The sequence below is a fragment of the Panthera leo genome, chromosome B1, assembly GCF_018350215.1.
Source record: "Panthera leo isolate Ple1 chromosome B1, P.leo_Ple1_pat1.1, whole genome shotgun sequence".
Classification (NCBI taxonomy): Eukaryota; Metazoa; Chordata; class Mammalia; order Carnivora; family Felidae; genus Panthera; species Panthera leo.
This window is the reverse complement of record NC_056682.1, coordinates 142248627-142269649: the sequence shown is the minus strand read 5'-3', so window position 1 is coordinate 142269649 and position 21023 is coordinate 142248627. Positions and strand designations below refer to the sequence as shown.

Genomic DNA, 21023 nt, shown 5'->3' with positions numbered 1-21023 from the left:
AAATGTGTCCTCACTAAAATGGAGGTGTTGGTAGAGCTGCATTCTTTTCTGGAGAATCTATATGGGAGACTGAATCTGCTTTCTTCATTTCTCTAGCTATTTTGGCTGCCTGTGTTCCTTGGCTCATGGCCTCCTTCAAAACAAGTGAGAGCTATTTTAGTCTTTTTATATCCCTGTACTCTGACAGTGACTCTTCTGTCTCTTGTCCATGTTTAAAGACTCTCATGATAATACCATCTAACCAAGATCATTCAGGATAATCTTGTTCTATGTCAGCTGATTAGCAACCTTAATTCCATCTGCAATATTAATTCCCCCTTGCAATGTAACCTAGTTCAGTTTCTCGGAATTAGGATGTAGACATGTTTGGTGACCATGACTGTGCATACTATAGAAGGGAATAGGAAGCAATTACAACCTGGAAAAGGGCAGGTGCTTATGAGTGGAGTCACTGTATATGGTCCACTATATTGATGTAGCCCATGGGATTTATGTTGGACACTCCCACCATAATGGAGATGAATTCTAAAGACAGTGGGTGCTCATTGGCTATAATGACAGGAGGGAAATATCTGAGTGCTAGCAGGTTGATTACTTTTGGAAAAGGACAAGTTTTCCTCAAATCATCCTTTATTGTGACTCGTGAGCTTTTCTTGGGGTTTTCACATGCTGTTTTGCTCTTCTAATGCCTGGTTGCAGCTTGAGACGCTGTTAGGTTTAGTACTTTCTACAATTTGTCCAATACAGAACAATAGGACTTAAGGACAGGTACTCAGATTCCTCCCTTTTCACATGGCTGTATTTCTGTTCTTAGCATTGTGTACTTCAGCATTTATATCTTCGTGGATTAAGTGGTTTTTCCATAGATCATATTTTTCTTAGCTTCAGTGTTCAAATTGCCATTTTTAAATTAATGTAGTTGCAAGACTGGTCCCTTACATATTTAAGAAAAAAGCAGAAAGGAATGCTTTTCTTCTAAAAGTAGAAAAATGTAACAGTCTATGTCTTTATCTTAAAATGACCCTTAAGCCCCATGAATCCCATATGAATTAACGTTTGTTTTCAGGTTAAATCAGCCAATTCAGATTAATTCCTGATTATTTTGGGTTCTCCAAATAACTACCCTGAGACAAGGATTTGGGTAGAAGTAAATTACTGAGAGGGATTTCAGGGAGCATAGGGAGGGAGTTAGGGAAAGCAGGTAAACCATCAAAAATAGATTAGTGAATAGGTGACTATGGGCAAATTGGGCTAATTCTACTGAGGAACTTTGGGAAGATTTTGAGAAGTGATTTAGGTAGACTCCCAAAAGACAGGCCACCAGTACTTCCCTTTCCTGGATGAGGGTTCTTCTGGGACACTCAGGACTCACATGTAAACATGATCCTGTGTAGGAGAACACAGGTAGGAATCAATTGGCCTATGGAGCTTCCTGTAGATGATCTCTGGGTGGCCTGAGCAAATAAGAGCTCAGTCTACCACTCACACATTTGGATCCACTTGTGCCCATATTGAGTTAACTTGTTTTGTTTTGGCTGGTCAACATCTTGATTGACAATTCTTTTAATGTTTACTTTGAGAGAGCACGCACATGCATGTGAGTTGGGAAAGGGGCAGAGAAAGAGAAGGTATCCCAAGCAGACTCTGTGCTTGTCAGTGCTAGACCCCAAAGTGGGGCTTGATCCCAGGAACTGTGAGATCATGACATGAGCTGAAATCAAGAGTTGGATGTTTAACCGAGATACTGAGGTGCCCCTGAAAACTGAATTTTTACAAATAAACTTATAACAACATGATCATTATGACAAGCTACTGTCCCATAGTTGCAACAAGCCCCTAGGTAGTAATTGATATTCATCTTTTGCCTTCAACTTTAACCTCTGCCAGTATTTCTGCTGATCTAGTTGCTGGCTCAGTAAGGGTACCCAGACCTATACCATTAAGGCTCAGGTCATGGATGCTTCAGTCAAAGTGTACTTGTCGCTACTGTGTTTCTAAGAGGCATTCAACCCCACACGTATAGACCTAGGCTTCTCCTATGAAATAGGGACTATTTCCTTCATGATGCTAAAGGTCAGTGACACCTGCCATAACAGTAATTCTTTATTTGCCTGCTGGCCTATAGACGAGAGATTCTTTAGAGTGATCATTTGTAGCTTTAGGTCCCATGGAACCCATGCTGTATCTCCTGATGGAAGTATTCTAGCAGGGACATCAGAACCACAAATTCTGCAGGGCCTAAAGTTGTAAGGACAGGAAGTACCCATCACCAAGTGGATCTTAGGGTGTAATGGTGTCAGGAACCATTCTACTTCTACCCTTTGGTTATGGATACAGTGTTGTAGATCTTGGGGACAAAATACTAACAATGGCTATTTAATCAACTTAGAATAAATTGATGGATATTTTTTGATACTGGATATATTTAAGGGTTGACTTGAAACCAGCTGAAACATCACTAATGAGCATGTGGCAAAAGCTTTAGGATCAAGGATAATATTCAGCTTAGCATGGGAGAGCTCAGATGGTTGAACTTGGATGGCCCCAGTCATACTTGAGGTTGAGCTCTCAGAAAGGTAATTACCAGCTAATCAGGGGCTCATCTTGTCCACACTGTCTGGTCAGAAGGTCACTGATTCTAAGGACTTTTTACCTCCTTCAGGAAGTGGTTCTGCAGGAAATCACAAGAATAGGCATATTCATACTTTCCAGAGCTTAGGATATGTGACTCCAGTAGGGTCAGTTTCTGATCTTTTTCCGTGGCATGCATAATGTACCCCCATGGATTCTGGGGGGAAGGTGCAGCCAATGAACTCAGCTAGCAACTTTGGGATTCCTTTGGTGCCTCAACTTTTTTTCTGCCAGGTCAGAAAAAAATGGCTATTCCTTCTAGGACCATATCCTTGTGGTCAAAATAGAAGCTTTGTAGTGGTGGTTAAAGGGTGCCTAAATGTGAAGTGACCAGGTGATTGGCAGCATCCTCTTGGGTGGATGGAACTACATTGGTATACATAGCACCCACCTGTCAGCACAGGCTTCTATCTGAAAGACAGCTGGGTTAGAGGCTGGCCAGAAGTTTGAAGTATATGTTAGGTTCAGTTCTCTAGAAGCAGACCCTAAGATGAGAATTTGTGAGTGATTAGGACTTACAACTAAGAAAAATTCCATAGGATAGTAAAGAAGTAAGACAGGCAAGAGAAAGCAGAACAAGGGTGTGAGATGGAGAAGAGTTCAGTGAATGGCAAACATGGGTCAATATGGCAGATTACCTCTGGGGACAGTATAAGTGGTACTTCAGTTGTATCAGTGTAGGGCAAGAGAATGAAAGAATTATTTTCTTACCCCATATGTCATTTTCTGAACCCTGCTGGTGGGGGAGGGGACATAAATTTCAGGTCCTTTGAGCTCTATAGGTAGCACCCCCGGTCAAGACATAAGTGCTGACTGTTAGCAGCCGAATCACAAGGAGCTATTACGTCAAATACGGGAGAGAGATTTAAGGAGATATGGGCTGAACACTGATCGCCTCTGATACAGGGATTTCCTGAGGCCTGGAGCTAGAAGAAAATGCCTCCCCCAGTCTCTTCATTCTGAACATTGTTAAATCAAGAAGCATATCTTTAAAACTGGAAGTACCATGACTGTCATGAATTTAAAGTGAGACCAAATATGTAATGGGTTTTATTTGAGATCCTCACAAAAGACAGAGATTCACAGAAGTAATTAAGAGAGTATTCCAGAAGAAATAAGGTGTAGAGAGGTAGAATAGAGATTGATAGGTAAGCCAAGGAAGAGTGATCTCTGGCAAAATCCTGTGCACTGTATTTTCCATCCTCCAAAGGAGAGCATTAAACTGTAAGTTACACTCCATTGTGAGTTGGACTTTCAAAGTTGTGTATCTAACAATCATTAGTTAATAGCTGCCCTTATTTGATGGAAGTGAGGAGGTATAAGCCCTCAGGCACTTAGGAATCTTTTGGTATACCAGCAAAACAGGTACAATAATCCAAGGATGGTGCTCTGAAACAGATGCAGGAGCTGGCCTTGGAAGTCACATGAGAACCAGAGCCGAGAGGACACAGAGAAATGGTAAAAAGGAACTTGAGGGGATGTGGGCATGCCTTCAGCATGGTTCATTAATGACTTATGGTTACAGGAGGAAAAGGACAAAGCATAGACTATATTGCCTTTACTCCCTCATGTAATACCTTTCTAAATGTCTATCCTAGGAATGTGACCCCTCATTTTTTTTCTTCAGACTTGCCTTTGAGCTTGGTCATAAGAAGAAAATTATTTCAAGGTAGACTTGTGAAGTCCTTTGCTCTGTTTCTCCAAGAACTAATTTTCAGTATCTTCTGGAATGCTCCAAAATTTCCACTAGGAGCATGCTGAGAAGTTTTTAGAGGGAATCCCATAGTCGGATGAGCCACTGTCAGGGAGCCACCTGGAGGCTGAGCTAGGTCACTATGGAGGAGAGGTACACAATGAATTAATATAAAAACACTTCTTGCTGTACCCTGTATATCTTAGCACTGCTTCCTGCAGGGACACTAGTCTTAATATTGGCAATCATCAGTCATTTTGGTTGTTCAAACTTGTTCCCCACTGGATTCCAAAGGAAGGGCTTGTAGGAGCAATATTCTGAGTCTTGTTAACAGTATCTTATAGACTCGTGCAAATCAGTTTTTTATGAATCTTTGGGTCATATTTTCTAGATAGTAAAGCTTCTACACTGTCTTCTGGCTTAGTATTTCTGCTGAAATTATGAGTGACTTTGTCTTATTGCTGAAATGCCCAGAGGGTTTTGTTCTTTTACTTTGAAGTTCAATGCACCCATGCACTGGCCATTATGAGTAGATTTTTCTCAGGTATTCTTGGGTCCAAATGAGGAATCTGTGTCATCTTGATTCTGTCCAAGTGTGGGAACCATACCATGCAGAGGATTGTTAAAAGAAACAATGTGAATATAATATAAAATTTAATGGTTTTTTTTCTTCTGTCATTTTACCTTTTGTTATATCTTGTAATTTTGTCATGAACGCCAGACATGATCTAGGTAAAGGGAACTGCTGTAAATAGGCTTTTGATAATGTGGGAAGGTGTAGGAGAAGTATACCATGATCATATGACTAAGTCTCAGGCTTTGTGTGTGTGTGTGTGTGTGTGTCTCAAATATAAAATAAAACATAAAAAAATAAACGAGTGCTCTGGCAAATTTCAAATAGTTCTCTCCTACTGCCAGAACAAGATGGGATTTTTTTTCTCAGATTCTTTTTTTTTTTAATGTTTAGTTCTGAGGGAGAGAGAGCACAAATCTGGGGAGGGGCAGAGAGAGAGAGGGAGATGCAGAATGTGAAGGAGGCTCCAGGCTCCGAGCTGTCAGCACAGAGCCCAATGTGGGGCTCAAACTCCTGTACCATGATATCGTGACCTGATCTCAAGTTGGATGCTTAACCGACGAAGCCACCCAGGTGTCCTTTTTCTCAGATTCTTATTGTGGAAATTCAGTCGAGCTCCTGGAAGTAAATGTCATGATGTGTGGGTTCCCTATGACTGATTCCCTCTGAAGTTTTTAAATTTCAGGCTTCTCTGCACTCAGCTTCCAGGAATTGTCAAGTAGTGTTTTCCTTTTCCTCCCCTCTGTTGGTTCCCATGTGGTTGTCCCTTGAGTCTGCACTGTAAGCTGGGTCCCCTTATAGCCACCTGTCTCTCAAATCCAGGGGTAGCAGTTTGCCCATGTCATTTGTATAAAGACCAAGCAGTGCTTTGAAAACAGTATGTTATGAATAATGCAAGTCTAGAAAATTTAGGAAGCTACCACCACTTCTGGAACTTCTGTTTAGAAATGGCTAAACTTAAAGCAAGGATTGGCTGAGTGATGTCCTAGTTAATAACATCAGCCCTTATGCTAGCATTGGTAATATAGAGTCACCCAGGTACCCACGAGCCTGGATCCAATGAGCCTGTAATCCAAAGGAACAGATCTGAGTCATGGCATCATTGGTCAGTCTGGGTTTATCTAGCTCTATATAAATTTCAGATGCTTGATTTTCAGCTTCTTGAAGCAGGATGATGTGTGTGGGGTCAAAGGTAGACAGGTATATTTGGGATAGTGATGATTTCATCCGGGTCAATAATAGAATGAAATGGCATATGGTAGAACATAAGAAGACAAGAACAGAAGAATTCAAAATAATTTTCCCCAAGCAAATATGAGATGGAAACTTCTATAGTTCCCATGCCTTCTATCATTTATGCTTGACTAAATTTTGGAAAGGAGTATCCATATATCTTGGGAATCCCATCAATGTGGTATAAAGTTAATATCCATAGTATTGAGGTAATTCAGGATCTGTACCTAGCTACTCTTCTGCCTTTGGAATAAGGTAGCTTTGGGGTATCTATAGATATATACAAGCTTATTTTTTCATTTGAATGGATTAGGATGCTTAAGTTTTTATCTGAGACCCAAAAGTTTTACACTATTATTCTCTATCCTCTGAGATGCAGATGCCTAGATGGGGTTCATCTTGAAGATTTTTTTTTTGTGGTGGGAGAAAGCTCTGTGAAGGAAATCTAGAGGGAACTAGAAGATTCTTGGAGTGATCAACTGCAATGCAAGTCTGATTGGCTACAAGAAAGAGGAATAAATATTGGGTAGGGAGTGCCTTAGACTGTGGTGCAATACTAAGTGACTTAGCAAGGTCAAAGGCAAGTAATACCAGAAATCACCCTTCAGAAGAGTCCAAGTCTCCCAAGAATGGGACTTACTCAATATTCCTTTTGTTATTCAGTCACTGGTTGGAATCTATCTATGCAGGGGGTGGGATTTTAATGGACGCCAGACTGCCCTTTGTGCTGACACATCTACTCCTCTATCTGGGTCTTCAGAGAAACTCTATGGTTTCCAAAGGCCTCTATTCCAGAGGAAAAAAGTCAGAGGTTATAAGTGAGGTGAGGTACAGCTCCCCTTGCTGGAGTTTATCTTGGGTCACAATTGATACACTTCTTGTCCTTTCTCCACTCTTGACTCTGAATTCTCTTCATCCTTGACTATCACCTCACCTGAAGTTTGAGTTACCTGGTGGTGTGACCCAAACCATCATCTTAAGGAGTCTGAACCTAATATACCCTTTTCATGCTTGGGCTTCTGGATGTATCTGAGGTAAATGGAACAAGGAAGGAAGTATGAAGAGATAGTTAAATGGGTTTCATACACATTTTTACTTGCTCCCACCATGTTAAAGTAGCCAAACCTCCTCTTGCTGACCAAAGTCCATTATCCCTGCAACTATGATGACTCACAGAATGACTCAATATGTCATTTGGAATGATGAAATGTGGGATCGTCCTAGGTTTTACCTCCTGATTCTTGGATCTAATCTTCTTACTAGGGATACAATACCACATAGATGTCTCTTTAATGTAAAGACTGCATTATGAAGGGAGGCATCCTAAACTTACAGCCTGCCAACTCTGAGTTAGTGCTTCTGTTATGCTATCTGAAGGCTCTTTAAACTTGCTGCTGAAAGAAAGGCTAGTTGCTTTTGCATGGTGTTGCATGTTTTGGTATAGATCAGTGGACCTCATGATCAGGGGCTCACTCTGCACCTTTTCTGTAAGTGTTCTATTGGTTAGGTGCTTTGATTAGGATTCCATTCCTGTGGATGGAACATGGCAGAAGCCCCCAGAGTAGTGGTACAATTTGAGTCTCTGCAAGCAGGAAGGATAAACCTATACCAAGATTAGTTATCTGTTCCTGGGAGATTGAATTTCTAAAATGGAAAGGGTTTTATATAGTCAATATAATTGCTACCAAGTGGTCTCCTTTACAAGTAGTGCTAAAGTAGATATTCATTACTCCTCTTTAACAGTTGGGGCATTCAGAGGCAACAGCAGATTGCCTCTGGAATATGGCATTCCATGTAGTTGGGCACCTATGTAGGCTCCATGCCCACTGAAAATCATTTGCTTATTGGCTGATGAGGTCTGGCTGCTGTCATCTGTCAGACATTTTGTCTGTTTGACCATTCCATGCTTCTGTGATGGATGTTTTGTAGTAGGTGTAATAGAAGTTATGAAAATAGGGCATATGGATACACAAGATTTGCCTTTCTTAGATCTCATTGTCTAATTTTCCAGTCCTTTTCTATCCAGACCCTGACTAGATGGCCAGGCTAGTGGCCTCCATCCAGGAATCGGTATATATTCTTTTTCTTTACACTTTAACTTGGTTTGCAATGCAACAGCTGGAGCTGTCAGTCAGTCCCTAAGTAGGAAGTTCCAAAGGAATATTTCAAGCATATGTGATATGCTCACAATCATAGAGCATAGCTGAGATGCTCTGGTATTGAAATTAGTGTTTAGCTACCATTTGTAACATAATTATGTCTCTTCCCTATTGTCAAACAACTGTTAGTAATGCTGATGGTTTTCTTATACCTGAAGAATTTACACATGTGATTTAAGAACATCACTGCCTTTGGTACCTGGGCCATGATGAGAAGGGTTGTGAGATCTTTTGATTACTGGATATTGAGGAAGTTACTGAAATAAAATCATTACTCTCGTTTACTGGAAAAAGTTGCAAGATACGAGTTGCCCCTGGAGTACTGCAGGACTTGATCAGTACTAGTTAGGCTTTATGGTAGATCCCATGTCCCATGCAGATTAGGGAATGAGGACTGAGTGACATCTGTCAGTTTTGGGCAGGGTGGGTGGTGATGATTTCTTGTCCAGTTGGCACACCCTGACATCTAGCCTGGTTAATTTGTGAACAAGTATGGAGAGAGTCACCTGCCATTGTTCTTGTCTTTCAAAATAGGATGGAAATCAGTAGTGACAAATGTCAGAGGTCTAATGTTATTTTCTAGGACTTTCTGTAAGTTAACTGTGAAGGCTTATCTTCCACATTTCCTAACATGTGAGAATTCCAAGACTAAGAAAAACTGAGAGGTCAGTGAAAACATGTCTGAACTTAGTGGACATAAAATGTACCTTCCTTTCTAGCCTCATGAGTCAGTGTGCCAAATCATATCCAGAGTTAGTAACTCTGTGCTTCGGAAATCCTAGATCAGAGAGGCAGGCCTATGATACTGGAGTAATGGAGGAACCTGGGCCCATTCAAGTGCACTTGGCACCTGGACATCCATAGGGGAGCTGCTATCAAGCCAGTTCTAAAGTTACAGGTTACAGAATGGCATATCATTAGTGTTACTGCTGTAGTAAAGCCATATTTTTAACTTAAAATTCAAACTAAGCAATTGTTGTATTGTGAGTCAGGCTGAAGACTTAGGCTTGGATGCAGATCCTAAGGAGAAGGTCCTAGGATCTTTGGTAGAAATGGTGCCTTTAATTTGTCAATTTGTCTTTGCGGGGAGGCATGGGGAAGCAAGAGTTGATCTACCCATGCAGCTTGATAAGGGTATGCTCTGTATTTATATGAAGTGTTGCTTAAGTCTCCTTTCTACCTACTGTCACTCTGGAACCAACCTTACCTTTCCTGGCAGCAAGAATCAACCCTGGAATTCTATGTGAAGGCAAATATGCACTTAATACCTGGATAGTTTCTCTATCCAGGAACTCACTTGGCTTATTTGACTAGAAGAGTCAAAAAATAAGATAGGCCATTTAAACTGGTCTTCCTCTGAGTATAGTGCTTGTGAAGTCCAGAAATGGTGAGATTTGAGTCCATAAATCATTGTTATTAAGTTTTCTAAGATCTATGCCTTCTAAGATCTGGGAGTTCCTGAGGTCTTCTCCCATCCTAGCTGGAATGCAAGCGGAATTCAGACAAGGCCCAAGGGTGAACTGTGGTAATGTACCAGGGCTGAATTCAGTGTTTTGGCCAGGAGATGGCAGCACACAATCATACAGCAGAGTTCCATGTCCTGTGAGATCCTCTCAGGAGAAGCTTGGAGCCATGACTTGGCTATTTCTGAGATGGTTTCTGTGTAGCAGGAGCCAGCAGTGATTAACTAGTTGGTCATAAGGGAGATCTCCATATATAGCCCTGGGTGAAGTCAGTTTTTGGTATAGAGAATGAATGAAAAGGAAAAGGGATCTCTGCAGATGATGCAAAACAAAAGCTATTCAGCAGAAAGAGAAAAGAGACCTAAATAGACTTAGAAAGCTAAGGCGAAGCAGATTGCCCCCGAGAAACAAGAGTTAGCTCTTGCCATGTATCATTGACACACACTTAGATGAATAGATTGTGTCATAGTAGCAGAGGATATTACATTCACAAAAAGTACCTGTGCTTGAACAGCATGATTCCTTTTCTACAAATACACTTGCACATTTTTCTCTTGTGCATAGAGAAAATGGGTCACCAGAAGCAGTAACTCTATGGCTAAGTGTGTCTTTTATGTGCTCATTTTTCAGAATGTTTTATCACCTACATCTCTTCCCTGAACATAGGAGCTTTTCTAGGCCACTAGGGCTCATCTAATTTTCCTCCTCAGGTGGGAATGATAAGGGACAAAGCACTGTAAAGTAAACAACATGAGCATGAGGTGTTCACATTGTGTGTGTGTGTGGGGGGGGAAGCAGAGAAGACAGCAACTCATCACCATCCACCTCTGCAGCCATGTGAGTTGGATTTGCTGGTGTGCACCCACAGGTTCTTTACTGCATTTTCAACTTGTATAGTGACTCCTAGGTCGATACGTTTTGCCAATCATAATAAAAAATTACAAATGGTGAATTCAGATTGCCAGGAATATTTCTATTCAGCTTTGTTGAATTTTTTTTTTAAATTTTAGATCTTCCAGAAAACTGTAGAATTATAAGATGGAATACTAGTTAAAGGACTTTGTATTAGTCAAGGTAGTTTTTATATTGTCCTGTATGATTTTTACTGGGACTATGATTTGTGACCAACTCTGGAAGTTACAGGTAAATCTCTTCAGATAATTTGGTTTGGTGTTGGACTAGGGGTAAAACCCAGTTCTCTCACTTGGTCTAGTGTATTTTATAGACACTGTTAAATTTACATGAGCAGAGAATGCATTCACATTTTTTCAAGTAGCCCTGGAAAATGTAGCAGTACAGAGTGTCCATTTCTGAGCACTTCAGTGGTGAGAACGTGGATATTTGGTAACTTACCTCCCTCTGCTAGTGGTACTGTGTTTGGATCCTCCCTGACATTACAGAACATATGAATCCAGTTCTTGAATTCTATCCAGACCATCAATGGCCCTTAGTGAGCTGTGGTCTCCCCTAACTTTAAGAGAAAGAACCATTTTCTCTCTTTAGACATCTGTGTGTTTAGGCTGGATAGATGAGAAACACACAGAATCCCTAGGTGAGTTGCTAACATGAAGTTAATGCCAGAATATAACATGGGAATCTAGGGCTATAAATATCTGTTAGAACTGGCATGTAACTAGAAACCAGAGGAGTCGGGAAATCATAACCATGTCCTAAGATACCAGGTCTGTGCCAGTCTCTTGAATTAGAGGTTAGAGTTGAATAATTTTGTAATGATCATAGGTATTCTGGCAAGACAGAGTGGAATCCTGTTCCTCCTAGCCCCTGTTGCCTAGTGTTACAGGTTCAGTTTTTCAGAATTAAATATTGAGGGGGAGTTTATTATGAAGAACCATGTAAAAGGAATGGGAAAGGGAGCAGGACTGAGAAGCAGTTGCAGTTAAACTGCAGTGTAGACACAACAGCGTTTGGCCATCCCCAGGAGCATTGACAAGTAAGTGTATGGCCCATCAGAGTTGCTCCATGGTGGCCTGAAGTGGGAGCCTTTGTATGACCTCTGCAGTCAGTAATTGGTTGTAGGTCCCTAGGGGAAGGGTGTGGCCTTGCAGCAGAAACATACTTTTTGGAAGTCACACCTGACAGTACTCCCAGCAGCTGGAGCAACAAACCCTTTCTTGTGGGAAGAATGGTGTCTTTCCAAGTCCTCCATATCTAGTGCCTTCATGAACTTGACTATCTCTTCTAGTGTCTTGCCTTGTAGGTAGGTAGGTAGGTAGGTAGGTAGATAGATACACTCAGCATAGGTTTCCTCCTGAGGGCCATTGCCTTTCCTATAGAACCCCCTGCCAAGTGGAATCTGATCTTAATTATGAGATGCTTGGCAAGTGACACATAAGCCAAGGAGATGAGAATTAGTTGTACTCTAAGGAGGATGTGAAAGTTTTTTGGAAGGCAACTATTCTTTCAACTTTCTTTCATCCTACTTAGAATCTAGTTTGTAGGAATTAACTCTTCAGAACATTTTAAAGCACGAATGCTAGGAATAGTCTGTGTGTGTCTCTTAAGTGTGACTTCTGTAACTTGTACAAAATAGGATAGTTCAACATGCTTTTCAAGTGCCAGGTCACTTGGACTCAGTGCAAAATTTGTTATCCCTGACTTGGTTCAAAGGTCTTAGGACCTTTGGGAGAAGGCAATCTGCAATGGTTACCCCTGTATGTATCACTTTGAAGAGACTTTGCAGTAAAGAAAAGTCAATTTGTCCCAGTGCCTGGACAGGAGCTTTTTAGGCCACTGTCCAGTCTTCAGGTTGGAGTATCATCCAGGCCATAGCAGCCTTATGCTGGTGTTTCTTATAGGCACAAGGGAAAGAGAAATCCGAAGTGGCTCTACCTGTGAGGGGCCAGAGCATTGTTTGCCTCATGATAATTTAAGTCCTAAACTTTGAGCCTGAAGTTTCAGCAAAAGAGAAGAAAAAGACCCATAAGGACTCCTATTGTCTTGTAATAATTGTCCTATTGTAATAATTGCCCCATTGTAAGCATGGGGCCTGACAGGAGCCATGTGGGCTGGGCCATAGGTACCAGTGATCTCTTATGGGAGGATCTCCTAGATAAAGCCAATGATTATCAATAGTAGCAGCCTCATGGACATGGAAATCTGCTCTGAATCCATAGTGACACTGTAAAGGGCTGGAAAGCTGTGGGTTAATGCAATGTAGAAAAACCAGTTCCTGGCCCATATCCTGAGTAGTGCCAGCCCATATCTTTATCCACACAGTTCCTTATGTTCAATTAACGTAACTCTCACTAACTCTCCTTGTAGTCTATCCACAAGATAAAGCCTACTTAAACCCAAATAGAATGGTTGCCTTAATATGCTTAGAAATCTTGGCATTGTCTTTTGAAAATGGGATTGTGGAGGAAGTAGAAATAATACAGAGTGCCTTTTAGGAGCAGAACTCCTATCAGGGCCTTCTTAGAGCATCCACAGCCTGGAAGGCCACCCTTTTGTACCACTATAGATAGTAACCTCCTGATACTTGGGAATTGTTTTCAGCACAGGGAACTACCTCTTAATTGCCCGGAGGGCAGCTCTGTCCAATAGAGATAGTTTTAGCCACATGTTGTTTTATTTTATTTTATTTTATTTTATTAAAAAAAAAATTTTTTTAACGTTTATTTATTTTTGAGACAGAGACAAAGCATGAACGGGGGAGGGTCAGAGAGAGAGGGAGACACAGAATCTGAAACAGGCTCCAGGCTCTGAGCTGTCAGCACAGAGCCCGACGCGGGGCTCGAACTCACGGACTGCGAGATCATGACCTGAGCCGAAGTCGGCCGCTTAACCGACTGAGCCACCCAGGCGCCCCACCACATGTTGTTTTAAATAGTTTTGTAGGCACAATAAAAATAATCAGATGAAATTTAAAAATTATTAGTTGTATTTAGACTTGCATTCAAGTCTCAACTACTCCCACTTGCTAGTTGTAATTGTGATTTTCATTTAGAAACTTCTGGCCTGCAATTCCTTGTGTACTTCTAAGGGAACTGTCCCATAGGCATTCTGAAGATCAGCTGATAAACCGCTATGGCTTCCTAAAATGTTACAGCTTTTGGGGACCTTGGTAAATGTTCTAAAAGGCACAGCAAAATCTAAGCACACCTACTTTTCAGTGGATAGAGGGTTTTGGTCCAGAAGAGGTAGCATTCATTGATACTGAGAGTTAATAATTGTACATTCTTATGCCACTGAGTTGAGGACAGATAGTGATGGTCTAGAGAAAATGTGTTTTAGAGGTGGCAGCAGAGGCTGGGTCAGCTGTATTCCCACAAAACAGAATCAAGATACACTGTTTCATACCTTAGCTCACCAAAAATAACTTATAATTCTTTTTAACATTGTATAGATATTTCTCTATCAGTACATACAAACTTATGTGTCTCATTTTGGATTCCCCCAAAACAGAACCTGATATCAGGGGTTTAGTAACTTTCCCATGGTGTGTTCTATAGAGTTGATAATGTGTGATAGAAAATAGTATGGTCCTTGGTAAAGCTCATTGGTCAAAACTACTGTTTAGTCTGTTGGCACACGTGGTTCACATCTGTATAAAAATTTCTGGTGCAATTTGAAGTTTTCCTTTTTTTTTTTTTTTTTTTTTTTTTGTCTCTTTTTTTGTTCTTGAAAGTTTCAACTTCTTTGTTTCAGGAGTAGAAGTTAGTGATTCATCACTTATTCATCACTTACATATAACACCCAGTGCTCATCCCAAGTGCCCTCCTTAATGCCCATCACCCATTTAGCCCATCCCTCCACCCAACACCTCTCCAGCAACCCTGTTTGTTCTGTCTTTAAGAGTCTCTTAGGGTTTGCCTCCTTCTGTTTTTTTTTTTTTTTAATGTTTATTTTTGAGAGAGCGAGTGTACATGAGTGGGGAGGGGAATAGAGAGAGGGAAACAAAGAATCTGAAGCAGACTCTAGGTTCCAAAGTGTCATCACAGAGCCTGATGTGGGGCTTGAACTCACAAACTGTGAGATCATGATCTGAGCTGAAGTCGGATGCTTAACCAGCTGAGCCACCCAGGTGTTCCTGCCTCCCTCTGTTTTTCTTCTTTTTCCTTCCCTTCCCCTATGTTCATTTATTGTGTTTCTTAAATTCCACATATGAGTGAAGTCATATGGTATTTGTCTTTCTTGGACTTACTTTGCTTAGCATAATATATTCTAGTTCCATCCACATTGTTGCAAATGGCAAAATTTCATTCTTTTTGATCACTGAGTAATATTCCATTGTGTGTGTGTGTGTGTGTATGTATATATACACACATATATATGTATATATATGTATGTATATATATACATACATACATACCACATCTTTATCCACTCATCAATTTATGGGCATTTGATATTTTAGCTATTGTTGATAGTGCTGCTATAAATATTGGGGTGCATGTGCCCCTTTGAATCAATGCTCCTGTATCCTTTGAATAAATGCCTAGTAGTGCAATTGCTGGGTCATAGGGTAGTTCTATTTTTAATTTTTTTGAGGAAACTTCATTCTGTTTTTCAGAGTAGCTGCACCAGTTGCCATTCCCACCAACAGCACAAAAGGGTTCCTCTTTCTCTGCATCTTTGCCAACATCTCTCATTGCCTACGTTGTTAATTTTAGCCATTCTGACAGGTGTGAGGTGGCATCTCATTGTGGTTTTGATTTGTATTTCCTTGATGATAAGCAATGTTGAGCATCTTTTCATGTGTCTGTCAGCCATCTGGATGTCTTCTCTGGAAAAGTCTGTTCATGTCTTTTGCCCATTTCTTCACTGGATTATTTGTTTTTTGAGGTGTTGTTCTTTATGGATTTTGGAAACTCACCCTTTATCTGATACATCATTTGCAAATATGTTTTCCCATTCCACTGGTTACCTTTTCATTTTGTTGATTGTTGTGCAGAAGCATTTTATCTTGATGAGGTCCCATTAGTTCATTTTTGCTTTTGTTTCCCTTGCTTCCAGAGACATGTCTAATAAGTTGCTGAGGCCAAGGTCAAAGAGGTTGTTACCTATTTCCTCCTCTAGGATTTTGATGGTTTCCTGTCTTGTCTTTAGGTCTTTCATCCATTATGAGTTTATTTTTGTATATGGTATAAGTGGTCCAGGTTCATTTTTCTGCATGTTGCTGTCCAGTTTTCCCAACACCATTTGCTGAAGAGACTGTTTTTTTCCCATTAGATATTCTTTCCTGCTTTGTCAGAGATTAATTGGCCATACATTCGTGGGTACATTTTTGGGTTCTTTATCCTGTTCCATTTAAATGTTTGTTTTTGTTCCAGTACCATACTGTCTTGATGATTACAGCTTTGTAATACAGCCTGAAGTCCGGAACTGTGATGCCTCCAGTTTTGGTTTTCTTTTTAAGCATCTCTTTGACTATTTGGGATCTTTTCTGGTTTCATACAGATTTTCCTTTCCTATACAAACACTCTAAAAACAAGAAAAGTTTATCTTACTGGAGCAGCTACTTCTATAAGAGAAGATCTTGGTTCCATCTGTCCAGATCTAGCCCTTCAGAGTTAATCAGGAGCTCTAATGTTGTTAAAACAAGTTCAGTCTTATGTGTGAAGTTAGACTTGTTTGGGCATCCTGCCTAAATGTCCAAAAGCCTTAAACTGCTAACTCTTATAATCTTGTGGTAGAAATGAAAATGATTATCTACCTAATTGAGTCAATTACCCAGATAGGGTAATATAAGCAACCAGTTTTGAAATTTATAAAAACTGTTAAGTAAACTAGGGAAACTAAAGGTAGAACAATTCAGAAATTTTTTATAACTGTAATTTCAGTTTGGAACCATGGATGTGGTAAATATTTGGATGTAAATGGATCTGAGTTGAGATCTCGCCTTTATTTAACTGTTCTGACTTTGAGGGATTTTTCTTTCCTAAAAAAGCAGGCATTATACCTAATCTACACAATAGTTACAAGGAGCAGAAGAATGTATGTATGAGATAGCACTTCAAATCTGATGAACTACATTTGACCCTTGAACAATGTGGGGGGATATGGATGATCACTGCCTATGTTAAACTCCCCCAAAACTTAACTACTAATAGCCTACTATTGACTGGAAGCCTTACTAATAACAACACTCAACACATATTTTATATGTTATATAATATACTGTATACTTAAAGTAAGCTAGAGAAAAGAAAATATTACTAAGAAAATAATAGAAAATACATTTGAAATACTGTATTGAGTTGACTAAAAAACTTCACGTATAAGTGGACCTGCACCGTTCAAACCCATATTGCTCAAGGGTTGACTGTATGTTCACTTCTCAAAGGTGGACACGCTTTTAAAGGAAAAATGGTGGAAAAATTACAGCTTTTATAGACCAAAACTTGCTAGATTCCTTCAATTAATTGGAGGTTCTCTCAACCCTATGGTTGAACAAAATAGGTCCCAAAGTGAGGCAGGTCTCTTACATGGTGGAAGATCTTAAACACCTGATAGTCTCAAACCACTCACTTTCTCATACCACAGCATGTGTATTCTGTCACTGGCATTCTATAATGAAAGAATAGTGGTAAAAGCCACCAACTTTTGGTTCAAAGCTAAATCCAGACACGAACTATACAAACAACCAGATGTGTGCACAAAAGCTACTTTTGAGCCAAGTAAAATAAGGGCAAGTGGAAAATGACAGCAAATATTGCAAAATGTAATCATTCAGTAATATCAGTTAATGCCAGACTACAGTGAATCACAACTGTGCCATTTTCATTGGCAATTAAAATAAACATAAAACTACTTCGTTCCCCATCACACCCTTCACTTTATATCCTGTTTTTTTCCCCCCTATAGTACTTATCCCTACCTGATTGTCTCCCTCAGAGTACAAACTCCATGAGGGTAGGGACTTAGTGTTTATTGCTGTATCTCTCAGCGCCTACAATCACACTTGCCTGACACCCAGTAGAACTTGATATATTGATTACTGGATGCACTGGGCAGGTGAACTTTTACAGATTATTAGTACATCTTTTTTGCCATTGCTTAGAAAAGGAACTTTTGTCTTTCTGAGATTCTTTACCTATGTTCCCTAGAAAATAGATCATGAGTCAAAACTTAGGCACATTGTTTACTGGGGGAAGATGTGTGTGACTTGAGGGCAGCAAGAATGAGGGGATTAAATTAAGGAAGGAGAAGAAGGAACCATATACAACGTGTTAGGTGACTCGAGTTGATCATAGCTTTGTAAGAATACACATAGCTGCTTGTGTAATGCAGGCTGAATGAAAACACAAACATTTCGTGGATTGGAGTATATTTAAAATTTCCAATGAAAAGTACAGCATAGAGGATATAGTCAATAAAATTGTAATGTTGTTTGACAGATGGTGACTACATTTATGGTAAGCACAGAGTTAAAAGAAATTCTGATTGTTATGGTGGACTGCTCAATTTCTCCTTAATTTTTCAATTAAACTAAGTTGTAAACCTAAGCCTCTATGAATCTAACAACCTTAAAATTTATTTCTGTTGAATTGAAACTCTTTAAAATTAGGTAATGATCTTAGATCAAGTATTGACCTTGTCTTGATTTTTAACTGTATACTAGCTATCTTGTTGATACCTTGCTATTTATTTTTCCATCTTTTTACTTTAAAAGTGACATACTTAAATCATCAAGTATCACATTTGAATATCAAATACAAGCATTTAAAGAATCCAGGCCTGGTGTTCTCTTAATTCTCTGACAAGAATTCTTAGAAATCTCAAGGGTCAACTTAACATTGCATTTTGCGCTTTCTGTTCTGCTTCTTTCATCTAACTCTGGTTTCCCTGAGTTTCAGAAAAAGCAAAAAGGTGCCATGTTACCAAACTGGTCATGTTCTCATTGATCACACGGGATCTCTCTCATAGCTTGGATTCTCTTGAAGTCATTGCTTAGATGGACTTTGGGGTTCAAAGGATGTCCACCTGTGAAAGGGAAAGGAAGCAGGGCTAGTTAGAAACGGAAATGTGACAGGGTGCCTGGGTGGCTCAGTCGGTTAAGTGTCCGACTTTGGGTCAGGTCACGATCTCACTGTCCGTGGGTTCGAGCCCCACGTCGGGCTCTGTGCTGACTGCTCAGAGCCTGGAGCCTGTTTCAGATTCTGTGTCTCCCTCTCTCTCTGACCCTCCCCCGTTCATGCTCTGTCTCTCTCTGTCTCAAAAATAAATAAATGTTAAAAAAAAAAAAAAAAAAAAAAGAAACAGAAATGTGATGTAGGCCAAAGCCTTGACCAACAGGGTGGAGGTGCTCTGGAGTTAAAGTTGCTCATTGGTGTCCTATATCAGGCCTCAACGAGTAGACAGACTGCCCTGGGAGGGTGTGGCTTAGGCAAATCAGTTCTCTCCCACTGTCCCTTAGGGGCTGCCTGCCAATAGTACTTCCCCAGCTTCAAATCAAACCCTTCCTTGAAGGGGGGTCTGGATGGAGAATCTCCATATCTACCACAGTGTCTGTTTCCAAAGTATGGCGGTTCCTGGTCCGGAGGAATGAAGGGTGATACTCTGCTGGCTTCCGAGTATCTCTCATTTCCTATTGGCATCAAATCCTCTGCACTTTCGGGTTGTCACTTAGCTTTTCCAGCAGCTGCCTGTATAAGCCAGATCCCCTTCTCCATGGTGCATGGTGTTCTGCCAAGTCCACAACTGGTAAGTGAAGCTGTATCCTCCGAGTCTTCTCAGGTTGGGCTTGGATCCCTGTGACTCCTGCCATGGCAGGTGCTATGGCCACAGGGTCAGAGTCCAGCCTTCTACCTAGGGGAATCATAGACAGCTGATAAAGCTGGAGATGAGATGATGGTGACAGTTGGGGCTCTCTATTGACCATGCAGCCAAGCACCAAGAGGCAGGTAGGACTGAGCAAATTTGGGAAGTGTATCAATCTGGTCTCTGTGAAATGTAACTTCTGTCTCAAAAGCTCATGGGGCAAGTTTTAGGTAAAATGTACAATAGTGGCCACAGTTGTTGTTCTGGGCCACTTCTCACAAACAAAAACAAACTTGAAAGGTCTTCTCAATGTTAGCACATTCTAACAAAGAAAAACTCATTTTACTTTCATATTAAATATTATAAGTAGGCACAATTATATTAGCATAACATTTGAGAATAACTACAACTATAGCAAGGCAAATGACTGCTTATTTTCCATCTCTGAAGATGTCACTAGGATAGAAGGCACATTGACTATAGTAAAGCCTAATGAATTAGGATAAGCAGTGAGAAAAAGCAGTATGAGAATAAAGATCTCTAATGTTAGCTCTTTAAGGTCACAAATTCTATAGAGATTACTTGGAAAATCATCCCCCCCCACCCCCCCCCACCCCCCCCCCCCGAAAGAACTGCTTTAATATACTGTGACACTCAAAACTGGCTGCAGGAATTAATCTGCTTTAGTTGGGTCAAATTTCAGTGAATGCTATGTTGTTGTTCAATAGTGGACAATCACTACCAAAAACCCCAGGGCAAAAAACATGGAGGGAAGAGAATTTTAAATTATTCCTCATCAGCACAAAAATGTCAGAAACCTTGTTGTTGAGCAAACTTTAGGAAGTTTTCCAGTTATCTCTTCTTAGCTTGATGCATCAGGAATGAACTTTTCCATGTGGACTCTGTATTATATATGCCAGACAGATCAACTGGATGCAAACTGTTGGGGGAAGCAGTTATCTTTCAAAGCTCATTGCCAATCAGTTATGGGCCTTGGGTGTTCCTATACGTGTTTCTTGGGTATTCTAAGAATGCAAGGCCCTGATCATTCATGACCTGGGCCAATTCTCAGGGTTATGTTTTCAGCTAGCAACTCTGAAGGATGAGATGACGTTCTCCCTCCAGGGAAAAATAACAGGTTTATTTACTGCTTCTATAAAATGGTGAGTTTCCCAGGTTAAGTGTTTCTTGGCTGCAATGCAAACCCACTGTGACATCTACCTAGATTCTGCCATATCTTTGTCATGAGGCTCAGGGAGGCATAGAGACATGAAACCAAAATGCTCATGTTGCTTGTTTTGCCATTAGTATAATATCCATGGTTTCTCACCTAGGAGTCTTCTGTCTCCCACAAGCATTCATGAAATAGTAACAGGCCACCTTATTAGCTTAGTAATTAGGGTAGAATTCCAAACCCTAACACAAACCTGCCTGAATTTAGAGAAATGTGATTTCCAGAAGGAAATAGGCAATATATTATAAAATAAGGGTGACATGAGAAAGTGGCATAGGTGGAATAACATGAGAAACTGATCTGACATTGGAAA

At 40.4% G+C, this 21023-nt stretch overlaps 1 pseudogene; it reads right to left on the bottom strand.

Moving 5' to 3' along the window:
• LOC122218477 overlaps positions 1-19300 on the bottom strand; it is a 91379-nt pseudogene extending 72079 nt beyond the window's left edge.
• Positions 19301-21023: the final 1723 nt, after the last annotated feature.